This window comes from Chiloscyllium plagiosum, unplaced genomic scaffold (assembly GCF_037043375.1).
Source record: "Chiloscyllium plagiosum isolate Xiang-an unplaced genomic scaffold, Cpla_swu_hap1 HiC_scaffold_51, whole genome shotgun sequence".
NCBI lineage: Eukaryota > Metazoa > Chordata > Chondrichthyes > Orectolobiformes > Hemiscylliidae > Chiloscyllium > Chiloscyllium plagiosum.
Genome location: NW_028270189.1, coordinates 10,006,072 through 10,032,789, shown reverse-complemented (window position 1 = coordinate 10,032,789; position 26,718 = coordinate 10,006,072). Strand labels below are relative to the sequence as shown.

The following is a 26,718-nucleotide window of genomic DNA, read 5'->3' as shown; positions in this document are numbered from 1 at the left end:
AGGAGGGTGTGCCAAGCAGGCTAAGATAAAAGGTAGGGAGGAGGGACTTGGGGGAGGGACGTTGGGAATGCGATAGGTGGAAGGAGGTTAAGGTGAGGGTGTTCGGCTGGAGAGGTGGTGGGGTGGAGAGGTTGGGAAGAAGATTGCAGGTCAAGAAGGCGGTGCTGAGTCTGAGGGTTGGGACTGAGTAAGGCCGGGGGAGGGGAAATGAAGAAGCTGGAGAAATCTGCATTCATCCCTTGTGGTTGGAGGGTTCCTAGGCGGAAGATGAGGCGTTCTTCCTCCAGGCGTGGTGTTGCTGATTGAGGACGTGGCTGAAGAGCTTCAGGGCAGAGGAGATGATCTGGGGGGTGCAGTTAGAGAGGGACTTACTGAGATCCTTGTAGAGGGAGGAGGAGAGCTTCTTCAAGGAAGGCATCCTTGCAAGAGGATTTGCAGTAGGTTAAAATCAACGAGCAGAAAGTGAGGACTGCAGATGCCGGAGTTCAGAGCTGAAAAATGTGTTGCTGGAAAAGCGCAGCAGGTCAGGCAGCATCAAAGGAACAGGAGAATCGACGTTTCGGTCATAAGACCTTCTTCAGGAAGGAGGATGGTGTGCCAAGCAGGCTAAGATAAAAGGGAGGGAGGAGGGACTTGGGGGAGGGGCGTTGGGAATGCAATAGGTGGAAGGAGGTTAAGGTGTGAAATTATGACCATTGAATTTAAGACCTTTACACATCTTACAGGTTTTTTGCCCCCCACAGTCGGGGAAAGGTCTCTTGTCAGTGTGAACCCACTGGTGTTACATGAAGCTGGATGACAGAATAAATCCCTTCCCACACATAGAACAGGTGAACTGTCTCTCCCCAGAATGTCTGTGTTGATGAGTCTCCAGCTGGTCTGGGGATTTGCAATCCTTCTCACAATCCAGATATTTCCATGGTGCTGATCTCCTCACATATCTCCAAGTTGGATAATCTGTTGAATCCTTTCCCATAAACACAGCATATTTATGGCTTCTCTGTCTGTGGACTTTTAAAGAATGTTAACTGGATAATGATAAATAATTTCTGCAGTCTGTTCAGTGGAACACACACTGTTGTGTGTGTGTGTGTGTCTCTGTGTGCATCTCTGTCAGTGTGTCTGTGTGTGCGTCTGTGTGTTTGTGTCTGTGTTGGCACTTTACCACTCACAATGTTTTTTTTGAAATCTTTGCTTCCAGACATACCAGATAAACACGTTCACTTTATGTCCAAATGAATTAAGTGACTGTGTTGGATCTTTATGTCATGTTTGATTTGACTCACTTATCTTCAATTCTTTCAGTCTATGTCTCTGTGAAATGATTTTCAAATATTATCGTGGTGCATACAGGGTAAAATCTCAGAACAAACAAATCCAATTTCAGAAAGACATCCTCCCTCTACTCTATACCTCCTCCCAAACAAATGATCCAATCATATCAAAAGATGCAAAAAGCCCCATCAAAAGCAAAAAGGAACCTTCCTGAATAAATCAGGTTGTTGTTCCAACATACATGAGACAATGTGTGTCCTGAGGTGCACACCTGTTGTGGGATGTACCTTGCCAACTGGTGGACAGCACTGTCCCCTGTCCAGAAGAATGTTACACACGAGATGATCCCCTTTGCTGCTACTGTACAGCAATGGGGAAGAAAGGCAATGATGAAGGTTGTTGGCAATTAAGAGTGCTGTTTTGTCCCACATGTTGACATGGTTCTTGTGTCGCTGAAGCAGCATTCAACCAGGCAAGTGGAGAGGAGTCTGTATCACACCTGACTTACGTCTTGTAAGGTGGGCAGTCAGGAGGTGAGTTGAGCGCTGCAAGACTTTTTGCATCTGCCCTGATCTTGTGTCAACTGTAGTTATATGGTTAGTCCTGTTCAGTTTCTGGCCAATATTACACCCCCGGAATGCTGCTCATGGAGGATTCAACAATGATATTGTTGTGGATTGTCAACAAGGGATACTCGGATATTCTCTTGTTGAAGATAGGCTTTGCCAGGCACGGATGTGATACGGCTGGTACAGATTTTAGATCCTGGCCAGGTCTTGCTACATATGGATATGCGGTTTTTTAGCTACGTTGAGGTTCAGGTTGAAAGATTGTTCTCAATTAGAACAAACCTACCATCTCAGCGAGCAAACTTACAACCTGAACATATGGATATGCGCTACATCAGTATCTGAGCAGTTGAAAATGATGCTGAATATTGTCCAATTGTCAACCAACAACCCTGCTTCTGAAGGGAAATTTATTGACAAAGCAGCTGAAGTTGGTTGACCCTGAGGCTCCACCCTGAGGAACTCCCCTCGAACTAACAAGGCCTGGCTTCTCAAGGCCCACCTACTTCACAAGTGGGACAGGACACGTCTGAACAGGTTGGTTAAAAATGTCACCTGCAGAAAAATCCAGGGATTCAAGTAGGCTGCTTTTGTTTCAAAGATCACCTGAGGGTGAAGCTGTTATAAAGCTATCACCCAGGACACTGCACCACCCGGGCAATGGGTTCTGAAGGAGATGCACTCAGGACTGGAATGGTGCACTCTGTTTCTCTGTCCACATCTCCTGCCAGACCTGCTGACTTCCTCCAGCACTTTCTGATTTGATTTGGATGTGAGCATAAGAGGTACAGTTAGTAAGATTGCAGATGACACCAAAATTGGAGGTGTAGTGGACAGAGAAGAAAGTTACCTCAGATTACAACAGGATCTTGACCAGATGGGCCAATGGGCTGAGAAATAGCAGATGGAGTTTAATTCAGAAAAATGCAAAGTTCTGGATTTTGGGAAAACAAATCTTAGATGGACTTATACACTTAATGGTAAGGTCCAAGGGAGTGTTGATGAACAAAGAGACCTTGGAGTGCAGGTTCATAGCTCCTTGAAAGTGGAGTCGCAGGTCAATAGGATAGTGAAGAAGGCGTTTGGTATGCTTTCCTTTATTGGTCAGAGTATTGAGTACAGGAGTTGGGAGGTCATGTTGCAGCTGAAGATGACATCAGTTAGGCGACTGTTGGAATATTGTGTGCAATTCTGGTCTCTTCCTTTTGGAAAGATGTTGCGAAACTTGAACGGGTTCAGAAAAGATTTACAAAGATGTTGCCAGGATTGGAGGATTTGAGCTATATGGAGAAGCTGAACAGGCTGGGGCTGTTTTCCCTGGAGTGACGGAGGTTGAGGGGCGACCTTACAGAGGTTTTCCAAAATCATTAGGGGCATGGAAAGGATAAATAGACAAAGTTTTTTTTTCCCTAGGGTGGGGCAGTCCAGAACTAGAAGGCAGAGGTTTAGGGTGAGAGGGCAAATATATAAAAGAGACCTAAGGGGCAATTCTTTCACGCACAGAGTGGTACATGTATGGAATGAGCTGCCAGAGGAAGTGGTGGAGGCTGGTACAATTGCAACATTTAAAAGACATTTGGATGGGTATATGAATAGGAAGGGTTTGGAGGGATATGGGCCGGTTGCTGGCAGGTGGGACTAGATTGGGTTGGGATATCTGGTCGGTATGAATGGGCTGGACCGAAGGCTCTGTTTCCATGCTGTACATCTCTGACTCTCGTCTCAGATTTTCAGCATCTGCATGAATCTCCCTTAGGCCCCGCCCAGTGACGTCACGCATCCCTCTGCGCATGCGTCCACATTTCCGGCCAAGATGGCGGCTGTTCACCTCGGAACTGTAAAACACTTAGCCACAAGTTATTTTTCAAGGTGCTCGCTTCTCGCTGGAAGGGTTTATTCTCGGTCTGAATCCCTCTCTCCAGCTCCTGCAGCCTTACCGTCTGGAAAAGCGCGTCTCGCCATTTCACACGGAGACAAACACAGCACTGCGGCTGCACCGCCGTCCCTGTAGTGAGTATAGAGAGTATGCATCCCCGCGGAGAATGCTGGGTAGCTACTCCGCCATTGAGGAGATTCACACAGAAGATTGAATCTGTTCATTAATAATTTTCTGTTTCCTGAATTCCAATCTTCTGCTATCCAAATAATCTTTGGAAGAACAAAATTGGCGGTTAGAAAAACATCTTAAAATTGGATGCATCTCTCAAATCATCTCTACAACATAATCTTGTCATTAAAATACTAGATCTCTCAAATCATTTTGTAAATTCCCGTCCTGAACTGATGGTGGTCGATTTTGGAAACACCTTTAACAGGTGGATGTTTAATACTCAAGCCAAGAGATACATTTGTTTATTCTGAATGTCTCTCAACATGTTTCTTTTGTCATCTCATTTTGCAGAGTAGTGGAAGGAATGAAAACTGAAGCGTTTCTCTGATGCAAGTTCTGTGCTAACTTCTCAGCTCCAAGCTCCGGCTAGAGAGTTTACATTGAAGTACAACGACATTGATTCAGAGGTGAATGTTTTTGAGCTTTCATCTATAATTCAGTAGTTAACATGCTTTGCTGTGGTTCATTGGTTAGGCTCTGGTGTGATCTCTTCACTGTGGATCTGAATCCCTGTCCTCCATGACAATCTCTTTGCCAATGTCCAACCTGCGCTACCTTTAATAATGAGTATTTTAACTCTCTGTGACAGTTTATTGTTATTTCTTCTAGTTATGGTCAAATGAGAGCTTCGTCACTGCAGGTCCCTGAGGTATGTGCTGTTAATTTATTCCACTCGTGTGTGTGGCCTCCCTCACAAACATCACTCAGACCCTGCTATGCTCTATTTTTGCTTTCATTCTTCCTGCTCCCTCTTACACACACTATTCCCTTCCCTGCTCGTACACACCCATGCTTACCCCGCTATCACCTTCCCCCTCCCGTCGCCTTCTCTCCCCGTCACACTTCTCCCCCCGTCACCCTTCTCCCCCCGTCACCCTTCTACCGCCCGTCACCCTTCTCCCCCCGTCACACTTCTCCCCCCGTCACCCTTCTCCCCCCCGTCACCCTCCTCCCCCACCCCCGTCACCCTCCTCCCCCACCCCCGTCACCCTCCTCCCCCACCCCCGTCACCCTCCTCCCCCACCCCCGTCACCCTCCTCCCCCACCCCCGTCACCCTCCTCCCCATTGCCTTCCCACCCTCCCCCATTGCCTTCCCAACCCCCATTGCCTTCCCACACCCCATTGCCTTCCCACACCCCAATGCCTTCCCACACCCCATCGCCTTCCCACCCCCCATTGCCTTCTATCCCATTGCCTTCTAACCCATTGCCTTCTACCCCATTGCCTACCCACCCACATCGCTTTCCCACCCCCCAATCGCCTTCTCCCCCATTGCCCTTCCCACCCCCATCGCCCTTCCCACCCCCATCGCCCTTCCCAACTCCATCGCCCTTCTCACCTCCATCGCCCTTCCCACCCCATCGCCTTCTCCCCCATCGCCTTCCCACCCCATCGCCTTCCCACCCCATCGCCTTCCCAACCCATCGCCTTCCCAACCCATCGCCTTCCCACTCCCAACATGGCACGGAGTCCATGTCACCCTCTGGGACAGGTGGAGAGGGAGGGAGTGGGGAATGGGGAGGGGGGGAGAAGAGAGAGAGAGCGTGAGGGACAGGTTGGGGTGAAGGGGGGATGGTGGTGAGAATAAAACCCAGTGAGAGAACAAGACAAAGAGAATGAAAGACCGAAAGCAGAATAAACAAATACCTGGTGGGAGGGAGACAGAAGGACAGAGAGAGAGAGAACTGACAGGGAGAGAGAGAAAAACGACAGGCGGAGGGAGAGAGAAAAAGACCAGGGAGAGCGAGAGAGAAATTGGGAAAGGCTGAACGATTAAATATTGCAGTAAATTAAACGATTAAACAGTGAGGAGGCAGAGAGTTGTAGGAAGGGAATCTCCAGGGGAACGTGAACAGGATGGAGATGGGAAGGATGGAGAGAGATGGGGATTGAAGGAAAGATGTAGGAAAGGGAGAGAGGGAACACGGGAATGAAGATGAATGCTGCAGTGAGTGACAGAGGCAGTATCATCTGTGGGATCAGACTGTGCAGCAACTCCCTCTCTTCCCCTTTCAGCCCCTTTGTCTCCCCCACCCCCTCCAGCCCAGAGCTCGCCCCTTATGGTAAAAATCACAGAGATAGCCTGAACCCCACAATTCTTTTCCATGTGTGTGTGTGTGTGTGTCTGTGTCTGTGTCTGTGTGTCTGTGTGTAAATGAACAACAAGGAGACAGGACGGTTTCTGATTATTCTCTCTCTCTGGTTCCAGCTCTTGTCTGATGATTCCTCACGGCAGAATGCTTGGATTCTGTCTGTCTCTTCATCGTCCGAGTTTCAACTCCCAAATCAAATCTCCTCCTCGGGGGGAGAGACTGTTGTAGTGTAGGGCACTCTGCAGGTAATTTGAGACACAGTAAGATCCCACAAGTAGTATTACTCTGATATTAGAACAAGTCTTTGGATCGAGTTTCTCATTTAAGGTTTTAATTCCTTCCTTGGGAAGTCCTGTCTGTCAGACACTCACTGGGGATTGATGTGTTTGTGTCAAATCCCAGGCCCCGGTTATTTTTACCCCAGGTTCAAATCTGTTTTAAAAATGACAGGGCCGCAATCTGACAGGAGCCAGTTAACCAGAGGCCCCTAAAACTCAGTGTCCCCAGAAGGTTAAACCTCGGGGTAAATAAACACTCAACTCACGTGGGCCCCCACGGGGAGTAGCCTGTCGACCAGGCCCTCAGGACCGTGTCCCCTCTGGAGAAAGCTTTTGCTCAAAGGCCTCCTGAACCCAAAGTTTCACTCTTTGAATCTTCAAGCGGGCAGCAAGATCCCTTGGAAGGAAAGAAACAACATTAGTTGAAAGGCAAAGGAGAGGGGGCAAAGGCGTGGGGGAAGGGATTAAAGGGGGAAAGGAGAGGGAGGGAAGGAGAATTGGAGGCGGAGATGGAATGCAAGGAGTACGGAATGGCGGGGGGAAGGATTGGAGGGGAAGGAGAGTTGGGGAAAGGACAGGGGGAAGGAAGGTGGGATGGAGAGGGGATAAGAGGGGGAAGGACGGAGTGGAGGGGGAAGGAGACGGGGAAGGAGGGGCGAATGGAGAGTGGAAGGGGAGGGAAGGAGATAGGGAAGGAGAACAGGGATGGAATGAGAAAAGGAGAGCAGGGATGGAAGGAGTGAAGGAAAGAGGAGAAGGGGGCAGAGTAGGGGGGAAGCAATTGGTAGGATCGGAGAAGGGAGAATGTAAGGGGAATGGAGGGGAGAGGCAGAGAGAGAGAAAGAGAGTGTGGGAGTGGAGGAAAGGGGAAAGGAGAAGATGAGTGGGTGGGAAGGACTGGTGGGAGGGGGAAGGGTGAAGTAGAGGGTGGGAAGGAGAGGGGGAAAGGAGAGGATGGAAAAGGAGGGGGGAAGGAGAAAAGGGTGGCAAGGAGAGGAGGAATTGTGGGGACGGAGGGAGTGGGTAGGAGAGAAAGGGGAAGGAGAGGAGGGGGAAGGAGAGGAGGAGGAGAGTGTGCGAAGGATGGGAAGGAAGGAGGGAGAAGTGGAGAGGGGAGGATAGGAGGGGGGACAGAGAGAGGGCGAGGGGGAGGGGAGGAGGAAGAGTAGGGGAGTGGAAGAAGGGGAGTGTGTGTGAAGGAGGTGAGGGGTTGGAGAGGAGTGCAAAGAGGGGAGGAAGAACGGGGAGGAAGGAGAGGAGGGTGAAAGAGATGGGGAAGGAGAGGAGGGTGAAAATGGTGGGGAAGGAGAGGAGGGTGAAGGAGGTGGGGAAGGAGGGGGGTGAAGGAGAGGAGGGTGAAGGATTTGGTGAAGGAGAGGAGGGAAAGGAGAGGGGAGGAAGGAGGGGGTGAAGGAGAGGAGGGGCAAGGAGAGGGGGGGGCAAAGGACAGGGGAGAAGGAAAGGTGGGGGAAGGAACGGTGAAGGAGAAATGGGGTGAAGGAGAAGTGGGGCGAGGAGAAGGGCAGGAGGGGGTTGGAATGGGGAGGAGATGGGGGAACAAGAGGGGAAGAAGGAGAGGAGGGGAAAGAAGAGGGGACGGGAAGGAGAGGGGGCAGAGGGAGGAGGGAGTTTGGAAAGAGTGAGGAGTAGGGGGAGGAGAGGTGGAGAGAAAGGGGAAGGGGGAATGGGGGTGAGGTGGAGAGGGGAGGAAGGAGGGGGTAGGGGTGTGGTGGAGAGAGGACTGGAAGGAGATGGGCAGGAGAGGGGGAAGTTTAGAGGGGAGGAGATTGGTTGGAAGGAAGTGTGTAAAGGAGGGGGAAGGAAAGGGAGTGAAGGAGGGCGGGGGACATCTCTGCCTCTGTCCCCAATCATTCCCCACCTGTCCCCAATCAGTCCCCACCTGTCCACAATCATTCCCCACCTGTCCCCAATCATTCCCCACCTGTCCCCAATCAGTCCCCACCTGTCCCCAATCAGTTCCCACCTGTTCCCAATCAGTTCCCACCTGTCCCCCGCCAGTCCCCGACCGTCCCCACTTATACCCATCGGTCCCCAGTCAGTCCCTGCCCAGCCCCGTCCCCCCCCATCTGTCCCGATCAAATCCTGAGAGTTCTCCCTGAATATAACTGGAGTAAACCGAACCCTGAGATAACAACCAGGACCAGGCGAATGGGGAGGATTCTGCAGTGAGTATCTCCCTCGACCCTGTACCAATGTCAAAACAGTCCCATGGTCACCCCACCACCCCGCCCCGATTAGCGTTATAATCCAGGACCAGAGCTTGGAATGAATGGGACCATTTGTTTTGGGGTCAGGAACTTGCTTTCCCACCAAGACCACCTTCCCCTTCCCCCCTCTCTGCCTTCCACAAGGACCGTTCCCTTCGACACTCCATGGGTTTGTTCCACTCTCACCCTCCAAACCCCCAGGTACGTTCTCCTGCCAGCGGAAAAGATGCAAAACCTGCTGTTACACCCCCATCCCCCTCACCTCTAGGGCCCCCAAACCCTCCTTCCAGGGGAGACAGAGGTTCACCTGCCTCTCCTCCAACCGTGTTTCCAGTATCAGGTGCTCCCGATGTGGGCTTCTCTACATCAGGGAGACCAACGGAAACTTAGGGAACGGTTCTCCGAGCATCACAGCCGGGCCCCAGGGACTGACCAGATCTCCCAGTCACCGCCCAGTTCAATTCCTCCCAAGCACTCCCTTTCCAACATGACCATCCTTGACCTCCTGCATTGCCACAATGAACCACACCACAAATTGGAGAAACATCTCATCCTCCGCTTGGGCAACCTACAGCCTGGAGGACTCAACACTGAGTTCTCCAATTTCAAATAACCTCCCTCGCCATCCCCTGACTCCCTTCCACTGATCTCTCTCACCAATTGGATTCATTCCTCCCATTGACCAACCAAGTGGGACCCTCTGCCTGTACTCACCCCTTCGCTCTCGTTTCCCCCCACCCTGGCTTGTTCCACTCCTTCGTCCTCCCTCACCCTCCCTTCCCCTCCCACCCCATCCTCCCTCCCCAAACCCTCACACCCAATCGCCCTCCCACCCCATCCTCCCTCCCCATCCGTTACCCCTCCCCTTTGCCCTCCCACCCCATCCTCTCTCCCACTTTGTCCTCCTTCGTCCTCCCTCCCCACTTTGTCCTCTCTTCCTCCCCCTTAGTCTTCCCTCCCCCTCACTCTCCCTCCCTCCCCACTGCCTCCTTCTCCCCTTCCTCCCTCTCCTTCTGTCGATCCCTCTCTCCGTTGTTCCACCTCCCTTTCCATTCCGTTTTATCACCCATCCGTCTTTTTTCTGGCCCGCCTCCCTTCTGTCGACTAGGCCTCAGACCTCAGAACCTGTCCCCCTCTGGAGCTTAGCCAAGGTTTTCCTCGGCCTGAACATTTTGGATCTTCATGTTGCAGCTTTCCCAACAAAAGTTCATCCGGATAAAAGAGAGAACAGATTACTTGAAAGGGAGAGCGAAAGCATTTTGAAGGCAAGTTACACAGCAAGATCCCATATTTAAAAGCACCTCTGTCCATTGCCAATGTATTAATGTATCTAACACAGTCAGCAGTTAGGAAGAAACATGGTGTGAGAGCAGATCTTACCAGGGATTGGAGGAGGGTAGTGAGGGAAAGGCATCAGTTTATTACACTCTGCAGTGACCTGGGATCAATCGCCTTTTACTGAAAACAGTTCCCAACTTGTACGTGCCTGTCGCTCCCTCCAGTCTGAAACCCTCATTCCCCTCTCTCCTGTCTCTGAGCCATTGGTGTCTTCATTCCCAGGATATAGACAACACGGGGCTAGATACAGAGTAAATCTCCCTCCATACTGTCTGCATCAAATACTCCCAGGACATGTGCAGCTCAGATACAAGTATAAATCCCTCTGCACTGTTCCTATCAAACACACACAGGATAGGGACAGCATGGGGTCAGGTACAAAGTTAGGCAGCATTGTAGACAGTGCAGATGGTACCTTAACATTACAAAGGGTTATTGATAGACTGGGTGAATGGGCAAAGCTGTGTTAGATGGAGTTTAGTGCAAGCAAGTGTGTGGGTATCAGGTTGGAGTACAGAGAGGGAGCACAAAGGAGGTTTACAAGAATGATCCTGAACCTCAGGGGTTATGTTCTGAGGGACACTCGACAAATGAGACCGTTTTCCTCCAGAATTGAGAAAGTTAAGGGGTTATCTGATCAAAGCTTTCAAGGATAAAACAGGATAAGAAAAGTTAGATCAAGATCAACGATTCCCCTGGTAAGAGATTCTAGACTGAGAGGGAGCAGAGTCAGAGAATGAGGGCCCAGAGCGTTCAGGAGAGATGGTGGGAAGCACTTTGACACACAAATGCTGGGAGAGGTTTGGGACTCTCTTCCACAAACAGCAGTGGATGCTGGATCAATCGTTCAGGTTAAATCGGAGAGAGATACATTTTTGTTCAGTGAAGATATTGAGGGATATGGGCCAAAGAAAGGAATGTGGAGTTAGGCCACAGATCAGTCATGATGCCATTAAATGATGGAACAGGCTCGAGGGGCTGAATGGCCTCCTCCTATTCCTATGTTCCAAAATAACGATCTCCCTGCACTGTCCCTATCAACCCCTCCCAGGGCATGGACAGGATGGGGTTAGATAAAAAGTAAAGCTCCCTTTACTATATCCCCATCAACCCTTCCCAAGGCAGGGTCAGAACAGGATTAGATACAGAGTAAAGCTCCCTCTACACTGTCCCCATCAACACATCCCAGGATTGTTTAACGGAGCTTTGATATTTGAAAATGGTTCTTTTATTCTGTCATTCATTGTCCCTCAGTAACTCTGTGTGTGTGCATGCGTGCATATGTGAGAGACTGAGAGAGACAGAGACAGAGACCAGGGCCCTGCATTACTGGGTCAGGTACTATTGCGGAGAAAATATACAGAACCACCAGGGGACGCAGAGAGTTCTTCAAGAAATAGGTCTTTTATTTGTAAACAAAAAACCGTGACACTGAGAAAGCAGATTCTCGAATGCCGCGAAACCTCAGGGTCTGTGGATTTTTATATCATTTTTATCATGTTTCTGTGAGCTTATCAGCATGTCCAACTATATTAATCAACTTACCTGACTCCAGCTGCACAATAAACCAGTGATGTTAGTTCCCATTACCTCTTTAGTTGTACATTCTAATGTCATGATTAGATATATATTGCTAACTCTGCTGCAGTGATCTTTCATTGCAGACTAACCTGTCCTGATAGATATTTAGCTATTCCATCTATTACAATTGTCTCCTGTCTCAAGCTGACTCTACTAACTATTAATTAGATATTTTAATGTTATGTCCCAAATATTTACGGTCCCAATCCTGTCATAATAACACTTAACAGAGAAACTTGCTTTATTACTTGTGTTATCTCATCTGGCCATAGTGACCTTACTCTGCTAATTGGTGTAAGAATGTTCCACTATGGTTATCCCATCCTGCCCCTGCCTTCCACAGACCACAGATTCCCAGTGGTCTTCATGCTTTAACCCTTCCCATGCTTTCATGGTCTTTATTTTCCATCGACCTCACTCCAACAACAATACCATTTGTTAGTTAAACAGGATGGAAGACAGCACCAACTATAAGGAAGTGTTTTACGGTTTCTGTTTTTGCTAAAACGCTTGGGCGGTGTGCTGGATCAGTCAGGAGATTGTCTGTGTGGAGTTTGCACATTCACCCCGTGTCTGCGTGAGTTTCCTCCCACAGCCCAAAGATGTGCAGGTGAGGTGAATTGGCCGTGCTAACTTGCCCAGAGTTGTTCAGGGATGTGTAAATTACGTGCATTAGGCAGCGGAAAAATGAAGAGTAATGGGGTAGGAGAATGGGTCTGGGTGGGTTGCTCTTTGGAGGTTCCGTGTGGACTTGTTGGGCCGAAGGGCCTGTTTCCACACTGGATTGATTCTATGATTTTTTAAAGGAAATAATAGATTATCCGGTCACAACCACAGATAGTATTGGAATTTCTTGCGTTTAAAGTTGCTATCTAATGGCAGGTCTGTCTCTGCTATTGTGAAAGACAGCACTTGAAAGGATTTGCTCCGTGTACAAACCAGTGTGCTAATGTTGCCCACTTATCTCTGAGTTGGATACCAGAATGTTGCACATTCTCCGCGTTTCTGAATGGGTTTCCTCTGGGTGCTCCGGTTTCCTCCCACAGTCCAATAATGTGTAGGTCAGGTGGATTGGCCATGCTCAATTGTCCACAGTGTTAGGTGCATTAGTCAGAGGGAAATTGGCCTCGGTGGGTTACTCTTCGGAGCGTCGGAGTGGACTGGTTGGGTCAAATGCCCTGTTTCCACACTGTAGGGAATCTAATCTATTTATGACATAACATAATACATAGTAATCTGAGTTTGACCATGTTCTGAATTTATTGTTACAATATTTAGAGACTGTCACCTATACGTCCATCTCTCGTCAACCGGTCTGTTGAATTTCACTCATGTTTTGTGAGATATACCAACTGGGAAGTTGCTCAGTGACATCTTAATTAGGTTACTCCGAAGTCCAAGCCCTCAAACAATAAAGTTTTCCTTTGACATTGAATTTAAAGGTGTTTCTCTGCAAATGGCCAGACTCAAAATGATCTCAGCAGATTCAGCCCTCACTTCACAGCAAAGTATCAGCTACCTTTAAATGGGAATATACATCATCTTAAAAGCTAAGGAAATAATTGTGACTTTCAATAATTACTTCCAGTAACTAACATAATCCAATAAATAATGCATACCTTTTCATAATTTTTACTGGAACTGTGAAGCTAAGACTATTATAAAGTTGTTTAAAACTTAGGGAACTGCAACTACATTAACATTGCAATGACTAATATTATGGACTAGGCTAGACCACTCACAACATTCTTAAGCAGGCAGCCCAGAGCATAACTTCGCAATTTACTTCGTTAAGTGTACAGTGAAAATTACCTGGAGTAAGATAGCTAGGTTGATGACTAGATTTTAAACAGACAAAAACATTATTCACAAAATTACACAAAGAACAAAGAAACCCTACAGAACACAACCTATCCAGCTACACTTAATTATGCTGTTCCGAGTACAACAGTTCCAATGTTAAAAATCAGTATCAGTATGTGAGAAACAAAGCTCCCTCACTTCAATAATTTCAGTCTGAGACAAGATCTGAAGCAATCAGTATGTTTACTATACGCTTACAAGCGTGGTGCCTGAAGTAAGGCACCCAGAGTTTAGCAAGTACGTATCTTATATAGGATTCACTACTCCAACCCGGTGCCCATTACTATTGTTTATCTCTTGCCTTATCCGGCCTTATGCATAACAAAGTACAAGTTTTACTTGGCCTTTTCACCACATCCTGCTGTGGCCCATTGTTAGGTATATCCTTCTTCACTATTATGTACTTCCTCCGTCTGTGCCATTTCCTCCCTTTCCCCAACCATATTGATCGTTATGACCTTTTAATTGGGGTTTGCTTTTGTTTTTGCAGAAATGGGAAACAGATGCTGATAACTACTGTTTGTAAAAGCATATCTGGCTTAGCCTACACCCTCACAGCACCTTATCTATTTGTCTGTAACATCTACCATTGTTTGCAGGCACGTTTCATTCTTGAATGCACATTTAGCTAATACAAAAACAATTATATATTTCCTTCACATAGTTTTCATTCTTGTTGACTCAGCTCTTGGTTGAAACAATTATACACTGGTGTGAGTTCATTTACCTTGCATAATTGATCATGATTGCAGAAGTAACACTATTTTTCCAGTATCCCACAATTTTCCCCTTTTTCTTTAATTACCATTTGTTATCTTCTGCATTTTTCTTTTAAGCATCGCCCCCAAAATTCGCAAGCATCATTCCGGAGATTTCACCCATCTTGGTCTCACTCATCCCCTCATTATTTAGTCGATAAAGTTCCTCTGCCGGATTCCCTTTTAGGGGCATCTGTTTCATTAAGGCTGTTTCAATCAGTCTTTGGGTGAGCCCTCGTATACAGGGTGTGATACAACAGCCAATGGCCACCAATACCCCGACTACTACTATCAGGGAAGTAAGGATGGAAACCACCACCCTCTTCCATTTTCCAAACCATGATTCAAGCCATCCCGTGAGAGATGTGTCTGCTCCTGAACTCTCAGCCAGTTCCTCTGCTAAGGTAGTCAATCCCCTTAAGGCCCGAGTGATTGAACCATCAGGCACAGTGTTATTAGGAATAAAGGTACAACAACTTCCTCCTAACATCATACACACACACCCTTTTTCTGCTAAAATTGTACCAAGGACCATTCTGTTTTCCCATGCCATCCTACTTGTCACATCAAGCTGTTCTGATCTTCCGTTAACCGCATCTCTTGTATAATTTATAAATCGCTGTTGATTATAGAAAGTGGAATTTATCCAATCTACATTTTCATTAATTGTTACCCACCAAAAGAGAGCTGACTCAAAGCCTGCTGCAATCTGGTTACGAGCTTTGAATTCATCAGGTACTCCCTTAGGGACTCCGACCGAATCAAGATAAATCTTGTCATCGAAAGAAGTGTCTAACAGTGGTCTCTTACTCCTTTCCTTTTTCCCTACTATCTTTTCCTTCTCAAATGCCAGGGGAAATGGAATTGCCAATTGTACAATTGCACATATCCCTCTCCAATCCGGAGGGAGGGTGGGTCTCAGTATTTTGCCTCCACAGTACCACCACAGATCCGCTCGGGGAACCTTTAGTGCTGAGTAGTTCCCTCCCTTCTCCGTTTCGGTAACATTCTTAATCTCTGTCCATAATTTCATCTCCCCCAAATCTCTAGACCGACTTGTACCTTGTCTACGCACACATGACGTGTGATTTCCGACTGCAGCTGAAAACGTAGGGGGGGTGGTGGGGGGGGGGGCTTTTGAATCCTCTTTCTCCAAGGAAGGGAACATCAGAGATAGGGAGGTTTCATGCCCTTCCTGTCTTGCTTCCACCCGAGCGGAAAGGGAACCATCTGGGCCACTGGCCTACCGGAGGCACATACATAGCAATTTCTCTTATTCAGACTTTTTACAGCATACTTTACGCATTCAACCCAGGCATTTGCAACCCCATACCCAGTTTCTATTTCAATGGTCTGTTTTAAGGCCTTTACCTCTGTAATTTTTACTACTTTAGGGTCATCGGGAGGGGTGAAAGGTTGTACCTTATTATCCAATAGTTCTACCCGTTTTCCCTGTCCTACGCTATTTCGAAAACAACAGCCTGAGAAATCATTCCCGTTTGTTTTCATTTCTATCCCAAATGTTTCATTTAATTGTATCTCATAGATGCCCCCACCCCCCCTCCCCCAACCCAGAATTGCTTCGTGCCATGTGGTTTTCTTTATTGTTAGGTATATTGGGTTACAATTTTTATCGGGACAATCGCGAGCTGGTCGGAAGGGGGCCCGGTGTACTGTGACGAGACCATTATACCAAGTACCATCCCCGAGGCCATCCCCATAGAACTTAAGATGTATCTCAGAGCTGCGGTACTGTCTCTGATTATCTACATCCCCACAATTTACTAAGCTGCATGAATCAGCGTCTATTACTTGTGGATTATCAGACTCAGGAACCATTAATAATACATATGAAAATGGTATTTGACAAAATCCCAATACTAAGAGGGCTAGCATCATAACTCTTAGCATTCCCAGTATTCTAAACATCATGCTGAAGCACAAAAAGACATAATATACAATCTTACAGAAATAATCCCACGCTCGCGTCGCCACTGTATAATCAGTTACTCAAAGTCTCTTTAGTCTGAGTTTCAGCGGGTGTTACCTTGATTCGGCTGTACAGACTTCTTCCTCAACTGGAGGGTCCACTGGCCCTTTGATCCGAGTGTAATGAGTCCAGACTTTCTCCGCCATTCTTATTGCCGTCTCGGTAGTCAAAAGAGCCTGGTACGGCCCTTCCCAGTCCTGCTGCAATTTAGTTTCTGTCCATGATTTTACTAACATCCTATCACCCGGCTGGATGGGATGAACGGTGAATTCAAGGGGTGGAGTCTGTGCCAATAAACCTTGTTCCCTGAGGAAAGACGGAGAGGAAGACAATCCCAGTATATACTTCTTTAAAAACAAATCTTTAGTTTCGGGAATTGGCAATTCTCCATTCGTTCCCAGATAAGGTAATCCAAATAAGATTTCATAGGGGGATAGTCCTAAATCTTTCCTCCGCGAAGGGACAAGCCCAAAAGGCAGCCTTAAAATCTATCACACTAAACCATTTGTGGCCATGAGGGATCTTACTTAATCTCTAATCAGTCCCTCAATTACTGGTTGCAGTCCTCGTGTACCTTCTATGGAAATGGGATATTGTCGCTCACAGACAATGTCCCCTTTCCTTTTAAAATTTATTAGAAGGGGAGGGATCTGTAGTTTTCCATGATTCCCTTCCCTAGCCCATAAAATAGGGTCTATCTCTCTCTCCACATCCTCTGTCAACATTGTCATTTGTACAACTAATTCTTTTTCCTGAATTCCAATCTCCAGTCCTAAGAGGATAATTAAGTCTCTCCCTCGTAAGTTACTTCTTATATCAGGGATATACAACAATTCCACTGTGACCCTATCCTTAGGACCTTCTATCATCATAGGTTCAAATACTGGAACAGTAAATCCTTCCCCTTTTACCCCTGAAACAGTAATTGGCGGTGTCGATATTTCTACTTTCTTTAGTTTAAAATTCAGCGATGACCGTGCTGCCCCCGTATCTACTAGGAAGACAACCTCTTCCCTATCGGGTCCCACCCTCAGGTTTATCAAGGGTTCCTGGTGGGCCCCCCCGCCGAGGGCAGGAACCCCCGACACCCCTATTATTCATCAAAATTCATTAGCGAAATTGCCCTTTCTTCCCTTTTTAGATCAGGACACTCCCGCTTAAAATGCCCTATCTTCCCACAATAATAGCATCCTGCCTGTGGAGACCTCCATCTCTGCCCCTGTCGCTCAAACCCTCTATCAAATGCTCCCCCTTGTCCTCTCCCTCTCCCTCTTCCTCTCTGTCCTACATGCTGCCACCTGCCACTCCGGTTGCTTACTATTGGTTCCATTCTTTTCTTAACTACCTCATCAACTGTAGCTACCATCATTTTCACCTTCTGTTTTTGTCTCTCATCCTCTCTCTTTACAAACACTTTCTGTGCCTCTCTTAACAATTCATCTAATGGTTTTTCACTCCTCCCTTCTATCTTCTGTATCTTTCTCTGTATGTCTGGCCATGCATTTGTCACAAAATGTACTTTCAAACGACCCTGTGCCACTGGGTCCTCAGGGTTCATTCCAGAATATTTCCGCATTGAGTCTCTTAATCTCTGCAAGAAAGCTGAAGGCGTCTCATCTTTCTCCTGTCTAACTTCAAAGGTTTTAGTCAAATTCTGTGACTTCGGAACTGCCTCTCTTATTCCTTTTACAACCAGGTCTTTCAATTCCCTCATTTCTTCCCTATGCTCCGGGTTTTGGTTTTCCCACTGGGGGTCTCTGAGGGAAAACTTCACCTCTCCCTGTCCAGCATCCCCATCTCCAATCGGGTGTTCCCTGTCCCATATTTTAATGGCGGCTCCTCGTATAAGTCCCCTTTCTTCCCCAGTAAATAGTATATTCAAAATAGGCATTAACTCCGCCCAGGTATACAGGCTTAGCCCCAAAAATTGATCAATTTGTTCAGACAACCCCACCGGACCCTCAACCAGGACTTTCATTCCCTTTTTAAATGCTCTGATCTCCCCACTGGTGAGGTGGGCACTTACAAACCCAATCTCTTTGTCCCCTATTTGTACCTCCCGAAGGGGATAAGTCATTACGTTCTTCCACTTTTTTTTTTTTAAAGAAATATTGCAATATTTCTAGCTCCCTATAACTTCAAATACCAATTCATCAATTCATGCTGGACTAACTTTAAAGCCTGTACCTAACTTGTAAATATATTTATAGATTTACGTTCATTTATTCAGTATTTAATATTTAAAATGTAAAATGCATACAGTTCCCAATTTTGAAATCCACTGTAATCACCCAGTTTTAGTCCCTTAATTTAAATCCAAAATTAGTTTTCTTAAGTAGTCCTGACCAATCGTTGCTCAATTACAATACTATAGGTCGTAAAATAATCAGAGCTGCCTTAAAAGAATTTGTCTATTCAAGTTTAAAAAAAAAATACTTCCAATGCATGAACAATGGCTGAATCCCACGTCACAGATATTAACCATAGAATTTTGTTTTTACTACAATCTAATGTTGAACTGAAACTTCAACTGTCCTCCATAAATCGCTTTTATGTAAAGATAAAAGAGATTAGTTAGAAACTCACATTAAGGCAGTCATGACCTGTAAAAAGAACAGGAGTTATCATTCTTTTTTTTTCATAATCTCTATAGAATCCTTAACCTTAAAAGAAATCATGTTAAGTTTCCATAATAAAAGTCAGATTCAAAACAGTCCTGGAACTCAAGCTCCAGGGAATAAAATGCAAACATTCAATCACCAACAAACAAATGTTCATTCAAACCAAATCACAAAGGGTTAAACTTTCTACCAGCTGTACAGCTCTTTTCATTCTCTCTCTCACACACATTGACATATAAATTCAATTATTTACAAACCCAGTCTTCATCCAACCTGTACTTTGGCCAGAAGACGGCGGGACGAAGAATGGATTCCTTAGTCCATATAAAGAAACAATATTTAATCATCTGTCTCCCTTGTACAAGTATTATTTTGCCAATTCCACAACATCCTGCCCAAAGGACTTTCTGGAGGTATGTTGTAAGGGACCCCGCCTCCATTTCTATTGCCATTTTCTTCTTTTGTTTTCCTGGAGGCTTTTTCCTTACCCTCGGCACAACCCATATTGAGTTCCTTCGTTAGTCTTTTATTAACTACTAAAACTCAATCCCGGCCACCAAGGCAGTACTTAAAGGTCAGTTTTCTTACCATGGTCTGTGCACAGAGTTGCCTGGTCCCTTTTCGCTGTATTTTCTATCGACCTCCTATCACTGTCTGATTCAGATGTCACCCTTGTGGGATCCGTACCAGTGGCCCAAGGGAGCGGACCAAACCGGGACACGAGACCGCTCCTCAATGGGGAACGGGACGCGTCTTCCCAGTGTCCAAGGCCAGCCACTCCCCCCGGCGATGGAAGAAAATCCCGGACAGCCCCCAATTGTAAGAAACAAAGCTCACACACTTCAATAATTGCAGTCCGAGACAAAATCTGAATCAGTAGTATCCTTTATTTTTACACTTGCAAGTGGGTGCGATGTCCAGTGCCAAGCAAGGCAGAGGACAAATCACACCAAATTCAACAAACTCTTGATATTTATATAATTTGGTTCTTACATTTTTTTTCTTATTTCATTGTTTTTTCCCCCTGTTTACATCCTCCATTTCCCTTAGACTGGTCCCACCACTCCTGCTTATCTCTTATCTTATCTGGCATTGTCTGTGACAAAATGCTTAAATCTGATCTCACAAGGCCGTTTGACCTTATCCCACTGCAGGTCATTGTTAGGCATATTCTTTCTTCATCAATATCTACTCTTTCCATCTGGGCTTCTGCCGAGACCACTCTGATCTCTATGACCTCTTTAATTAGGGTTTGTTCCTGTGTCTCTGTAAAAGTGTGAAACCTACTGTTTGGACAGGCTTTTTAGCTTGACCGCATCCCCTCACAGCATCTTATCTATTTGCCCATAATATCTACCATTGTTTTGCAATCACGTTTCATGCTGACATATAATATTAGCTAATACAAAAACAATTATGTATTTCCTCCACGTAGTTTCCATTCTTGTTGACTCAGCTCTTGGCTGAAACAATTACACACTGATGTGAGTTCATTTACTCTGTATCAGAAATTATAATTGCAGAAATAACATTAATTTACCTATATCCCACACTATCAAAAACATTACAGAAAAGCATTTAGACTGAGATGTGCAGTTAGCTAGTTTTAGGAATTAACTTCAAGGTATGATGTTGACTGCCCATTAATTATAAAGTCCTGACAGGAAGAGTAGCTGTATAATTTTACACACTGTAACGAACTTTATAACACAAGTCATATTGCTAATCTTATAGCAAGTAAGTTAAAACTAACTGTCTTTTGTATTTCTTTGTACATATATAATTAGGACAGTGAACAATATGAGGAGTAATTGACGTTGATAAAATAAAATATAATGAATAGCAGAATTCAAAACGTTCCAACTGATAAGGCATCCTGAGAGGCCAGAGGGAGTGCAGGAATAACTTTGGAATCTGAATTAATAAGATGCGTGGAAAGATCCCAAAGCCTGGAGATTATAGTACCTGTTAAACAACATGAGATGAAAGGAATTTGGGAATGTCCATTAGAATGTCCATCTGCGATTATGTGTTTGAATTGGGTCACTGGATGAGGAGGAGAGGGTTGTAACCACATTGCACGTGGCCATTGTGATGCAGAAAGTCCATAAAAATGCTGATTTTTATTGTACATGTTACAGTGTGTCATGGATCTCCCTTCCGAGATTCGGGGGATGATCCCTTTGTTAACTGATTGCTGCATGAGTAAGCATCTTCTACATGCCTGAGCTCAGCCTGCCTCCTGAGTCCTCATTCCCCGTCGGGTGAAAACACTTCTACAGCTATGATGACATTTCAATTCAATAAATACATTTATTGAGTGTGAAATGATTAAATTCAGAGCGATATAATTTTCATGATAAAATTACTTTACATTTGCCTTTTTTTGGTGTACAAGAAAACAATTTTATTATATCAATTTGTTCTTTAGTTCAACCAACAATACGTTTTAAATTATTGTGAAGATCACAATGGGGGAAACGGAAACTAGTCTTCAGCTCAAATGTCACATGATGTGATTGTTTCTTTTCTTCAAACCATGTGCCCTCCAAAATTATTTTTATTTTCATTTCATTATAAGAAAACAATTGCTTGGAAATGTTGACAATTTTCCTTTTCCTTCCATGTTAGTTGTCAGTGAATAATAAGCACACAATTATGAGAATTCCTTTCCGTACCAAATGTCATTAACACTATACTTTGTTCACAATAATAGTCACTTTCATGGCCTAATTCTGAAATAAATATCGAAACATTTATTGTGATAAAAATTACATTAATAAAATTGACATGACGCTTCAAGAAAACTATTGGAAGCATATAACTCTTGCATTGTCTGCATTTTTGAACGAAATCATTTTTTTTCAGTTGTTGCTGAATGATTTTTTTCACATTATACAGCTAAGTTTTATGCTTTAATTTTCAGTTTCTTAATTGTAATGAATATCTAATCAAAACCAGAGCAAAGTGCTTTCAAAGTATTACGTCTATTTATCTGTCAGGATTATAAAGGCATTTATCAAATACAATAATTACACAAAGGTTTTACTTAGACTTTGTAAAAATGCAGTGATTTTTAAAATTTCTTTCATTATTTCTTATTGTCAATGCTACGATATTAATACCTATTTGTTCAGGCCAATCCAAAAATAAAACGACCAATAATATCCCTTGCAAAATTCTTTGTAAATATATGATTTTTGCTCATTTGAAAGATAACAATTATCTTACCCTTTCAAATTCAGAGATCTCCAAATATCTTTCCCTGCAATATTACTCTTCATTTCTAGATATTACTCAGTCTAATATCAAGTTGAGATATCTCATTATTCTCAAATTCATGAATATGATTTTTAAAATCCCTTTGTTGCTAATAGATCTTATTCAAAATAATTTTGCAATCCAGTAAGGGATACAAATGTGGAATTATGCTTCCGTACTGCAAGGACATTGCAAAGTACAATCTCTCAATCATTGTGAATATTGTATTTATTTTAAACATGGAAAAAATTTAAATTGATTTGTTTATAACTTACTTCGATGCTGACAATTACTGTATATCCAATCACAATATCAGTAGATTATATGGACGTATCATTGTTTAGTCCAATAATCACAGTATCTGCTATATACTTTCTTCTGGACACTAATTCCATTCAATCAATATTCCTCGGAAAATATTTGAGAATGTTGCAGTCATAAAGCTGGAATATACAAAGTCATGATAGTCACTAAGTTTCTCTTGTTCTGTAGATCTTAGTTAAAACAACACATAGAATTTTATGTTCCAGTGATATAAATATGAGAAAAGATCAATTACTTCTTTAGTAAAATAAACAAATGCCACTTGATATTATTTATCATTTTTTAAATTACTGGTCAGTTTATGAATTGTGTGAGATTTGATTTTAGCTTTCCAGTCATCTATTTATATTGAATGTGACATTGAAATGGTGTGAAAATATCAGGTTGTGTTCATTTGAAAATTGGTTTTGCAAACTCTCACTTATCCCATTGATTGCATGATGGTTTAAGAAAGTTTCACTCAGCAATCCTAATAAATATAAAAAACTGTCTGATTTTAAATAATTTCATTCACACCCAATTATCAATCTGTTCCTAATTCATGTAAATATCTCAATTTTATCGAAACCAGTGTTCATGCTAAACAGTACACATAGAGCTACACAAAGACTTTCATCACCATCTGATTATTGTTCAGTAGAATAACCAGAGTATGATCCTTTTTGCTCCTGAAACCAATGACAAGCGTTTGTTTACTATTCCACGCAACAAGAGCAATTGATATCTTCTATTTGAGTTCAGTAGTTAAAGATGATTTATGTTGCTTAAAACAATGCTTCTACTTTATCACAGATATTGACTGTAATACAATCATGTAAACAACAAACGTTTTGTCATTCTAAAAATCTTTAAGTGTACTTATTTTAAATTTGTGTGCAAGAGATATTTCAAATTACAACCATTTCTGTTGCATAATTCAGCAAACCTAAATTTTGAATTTGTGGAAGTATCCATTTTTGCAAAATGGAAGTAGTCTTCAGTTTATATAACACATAAAATGACTGTTTTATTTTCAAATCATGCTCTCTGCAAAATGATTATTGGTTTCATTTCATTGTAAGGAAAGAACTGATTTGAACATGTTTTTTTTTTGTCTTTTCTATTCCAACATTATTCATCATTGTACAATAATGACACAATTATTAGAATTTCTTTATATACCAAATGTCATTGCATCATTTGTTCACTTTCATGCTCACTTTCATTATCTATCAATTTTCTTCCAAATTTAAATGCCAGAACTCTGATCATAATATTAATCATCTAAATTAAAATAACATGACTCTATCACGAAACCATTTGATGGAAATTCATATTTCTTGTGTTATCTGTATTCTTTAGTAAAGAAAGAAAACATTGTTCTATAATCACTGAATGGCTCACATTTTCTTCAATTCATAAAGCTAGTTACTATATTTTATTCCAAATTTACCAATTTTAATAAATATCCAATCAACATTACAGCAAAGTGTTTTTGAAATGTTGAATCATGTTAATTGCTCATAAGACCATAAGACATAGGAGCGGAAGTAAGGCCATTCAGCCCATTGAGTCCAGTCCGCCATTCAATCATGGCTGATGGGCATTTCAACTCCACTTCCCCGCATTCTCCCCGTAGCCCTTAATTCCTTGTGACATCAAGAATTTATCAATTTCTGCCTTGAAGACATTTAGCATTCCAGCCAATATTACAACATTAATTATCAAGTCACTGTCATGACAATAATTGAGCAATTATTTAAGAAAGTCTTTTGAACAAGTAAAATGAGATTCACATTTTAATTTAACCAATTGTTTCTGAGTACCAACACTGCAATATGAAACTTTTTTTTCAGGTCAAGTATCCAACAATGGATCCAAGGACTTCCCATCCAACATTAATTGTAAATGTCTAATCGTTGCTTACCTGAATGATCACCATAATCACAGTCTTTAAATTCACAGACCAGCAATTACTTTTCACTGCAATAATTCCTGTTTGTTTGCACATATTCCTCAGTCACATAGCAAAACGAGATTACTCATTATTTCTAAATTCATTGATCGAATTTTATAATCCAGTTGTTGCTCATATGTAACAATTATTCGATCCAGTACGTGCCGTACATGTGGAATTTCGGCTCTTTATATGAATAACTAAATATATTGTAGTGTACAATCTCTCAATCATTGTTAATATTAATTCTTATTTTACCCGCGGAAACATAGTTGAATTCATTTCAATGCACTTCACTTCGATGCGAACACTGATTGTATTTTTAATTACAATAAGATTTAAGTATTTTTCATGCAACAAAATCATGTAAAATTCCTGAGTTTTGTTAAGTCAAATGAAAAAGAATTAACATATCTGTATTGTTTCATTAAACAATGACAATGCATTTTAAATTTTTCAAAGTTGAGCATTTTTGCAAAGAAGTGATGTTGTCTTCAGCTGAATAATCGCATTGAATGACTAATTCACAGAATCTGCTGTTTATTCTCTTCGAGTTCCCAAGAAACCAAATTAACTAATTCTGCTGGTTCTAAATTCCTGGAAAGTATTTGAGAGTGTTGCAGTCTTAAAGATGAAGCAGTCTATGTGAACGTACTGTTTTTTTTTATTGTAAAGAGCGTAATTCAAACATTTTAGACACATAAATCGCTATTCTGTAGTGTTACTAAGATGGAAAGCAAGTCTATATCTTCATCAGTAAAATAAACAAATGCCACTTCCAGTTATTCATTAGTTAGCTATTTCCCCAATTTGGTGTTAAACAATGCAATTCACCTGAATATTGTTGTGTCCTTTGACTATCATAATTTTCTAATTATTGTTCATTCATGATTTGTCAGGGAGTTTTTTTTTTTGTTTTCCATTCACCTATTCATATTGAATGTAAGATTAAGACGCTTTGGCAATATCAGAGATTATTGATTTGGAATTTGACTTTGCACGTCTCTCACTTATCTCACTTGTTGCATGGGGGCTGGGGGTTGAGAACAGATGATCAGTGGTTAGCAGTCCTGTCTTACAGCGTTATGCATTGGGATTCAATTCTATCCTCGGTCACATGTCTGTGTGGAGTTTGCAATGTTCTGGTTTTCTCCCACAAACCAAAGATGAGCAGGTTAGGTAAATTGGCTATGTTCTGTTCAGGGATGTGTAGGTTAGGTGCATTAGTCAGGGGTAAATGTCCAGTAATTTGAGAGCAGAATGGTTCTAAGTGGATTATTCTTTGAAAGGTCATCATAGACTTGTTGGGCCAATGGCCTGCTTCTACACAGTCGGGATTCCGTAAACTTAGAATTGTGTTTCGTTAAACAAAACTGACATTTTTTAAAAAATGTTACCTTTAAAACTTATCTTTAACTGTCAATTGTCAATCTTGTAAACTATCTCAATGTTATTGAAATCAATGTTCAAACAAAACACTGCACAGAAAGCCACACAAAGATCTTCATGACCATCTAATTACTGTTCAGTGGAATAATCACAGTAAATATCTTATTGTTGCTGTGGTTCTGTTCGCCGAGCTGGAAATTTTTGTTGCAAACGTTTCGTTCCCTGTCTAGGTGACATCCTCAGTGATTGGGAGCCTCCTGTGAAGCGCTTCTGTGGTGTTTCCTCTTGCATGACATTCTTATATCTTGAATATTCATGAAAAATGTGCAACATGTCCTTGGATGTAGAGTGTGTTTCATATTGTCTGTAGGAACTTGCAGAAGGATGTTAGTGAATTGTCTTTGAATCAAGTTCTGTGCTAAACTTAAGCCAACCGAATGAGAAGCCCTGTGATAGCGATAATGTAACATTTTCTGTAAACAACACAGCGAACCACGGAAACCCAGTTTTCAATCAAGTCTATTTTGCACAACATTTTTCTCTGTCCCATTAAATCAGTGAGTATTAAAAGGACTCAGTCCCGGTCCTGGTCATTGTGACCAAATGTTCAAGGCAATAAATGGCAATGATAATGATGCTTGACATTGGCAGGTCTATTCCTACTCACTAGAGTCACATTGTATTACAGATCACGTGAGCAGAGGATAGGATGATCCTTCTGGCACCCTGAGACAGTGCGACAATTAATCCCACATTGTTTGTCTCACTCCATACCATACACCATTTCGCCAGCGGACTGAGATAACCGGCTTCCATTTAATGCAAAGCTAAAACAAACAGCTCAGCACATTAACAATCTATAATAGTTCATGGAGAACCAGCTGCTACACCTTTCAACACCACTAGCTCTTCTTACACTTAACATGTTCAGTTGCAGGTATTATGCTATTTCTTTCTGATGAACGTTAACTAATTCGCGAGTGTGTCACATTTGCCTTCTCATCCAGGCACTCTAGAATCCTTGTCCCTGTTAAATTCGCTCCTTGTGTGTCTGCACGTGGCCTGTAAAAATGCTGGAATCATCTTCTGAAATGTTTTTTTTC

General features: G+C 43.2%; 1 long non-coding RNA gene across 2 annotated transcripts; it reads left to right on the top strand.

Annotated features, from left to right (window-relative positions):
- The first annotated feature begins 3,667 nt into the window (after nucleotides 1-3,667).
- On the top strand, nucleotides 3,668-24,840 carry LOC148134965 (uncharacterized). Of its 2 annotated transcripts, XR_015755512.1 has the most exons (5): nucleotides 3,668-3,854; nucleotides 4,246-4,361; nucleotides 4,564-4,603; nucleotides 6,165-6,293; nucleotides 24,126-24,840. It is a non-coding gene; the product is annotated as an uncharacterized LOC148134965 (long non-coding RNA). The 2 variants fall into 2 exon arrangements; XR_015755511.1 differs by lacking the exon at nucleotides 24,126-24,840 and having other exon boundaries at nucleotides 6,165-6,709.
- Nucleotides 24,841-26,718: the final 1,878 nt, after the last annotated feature.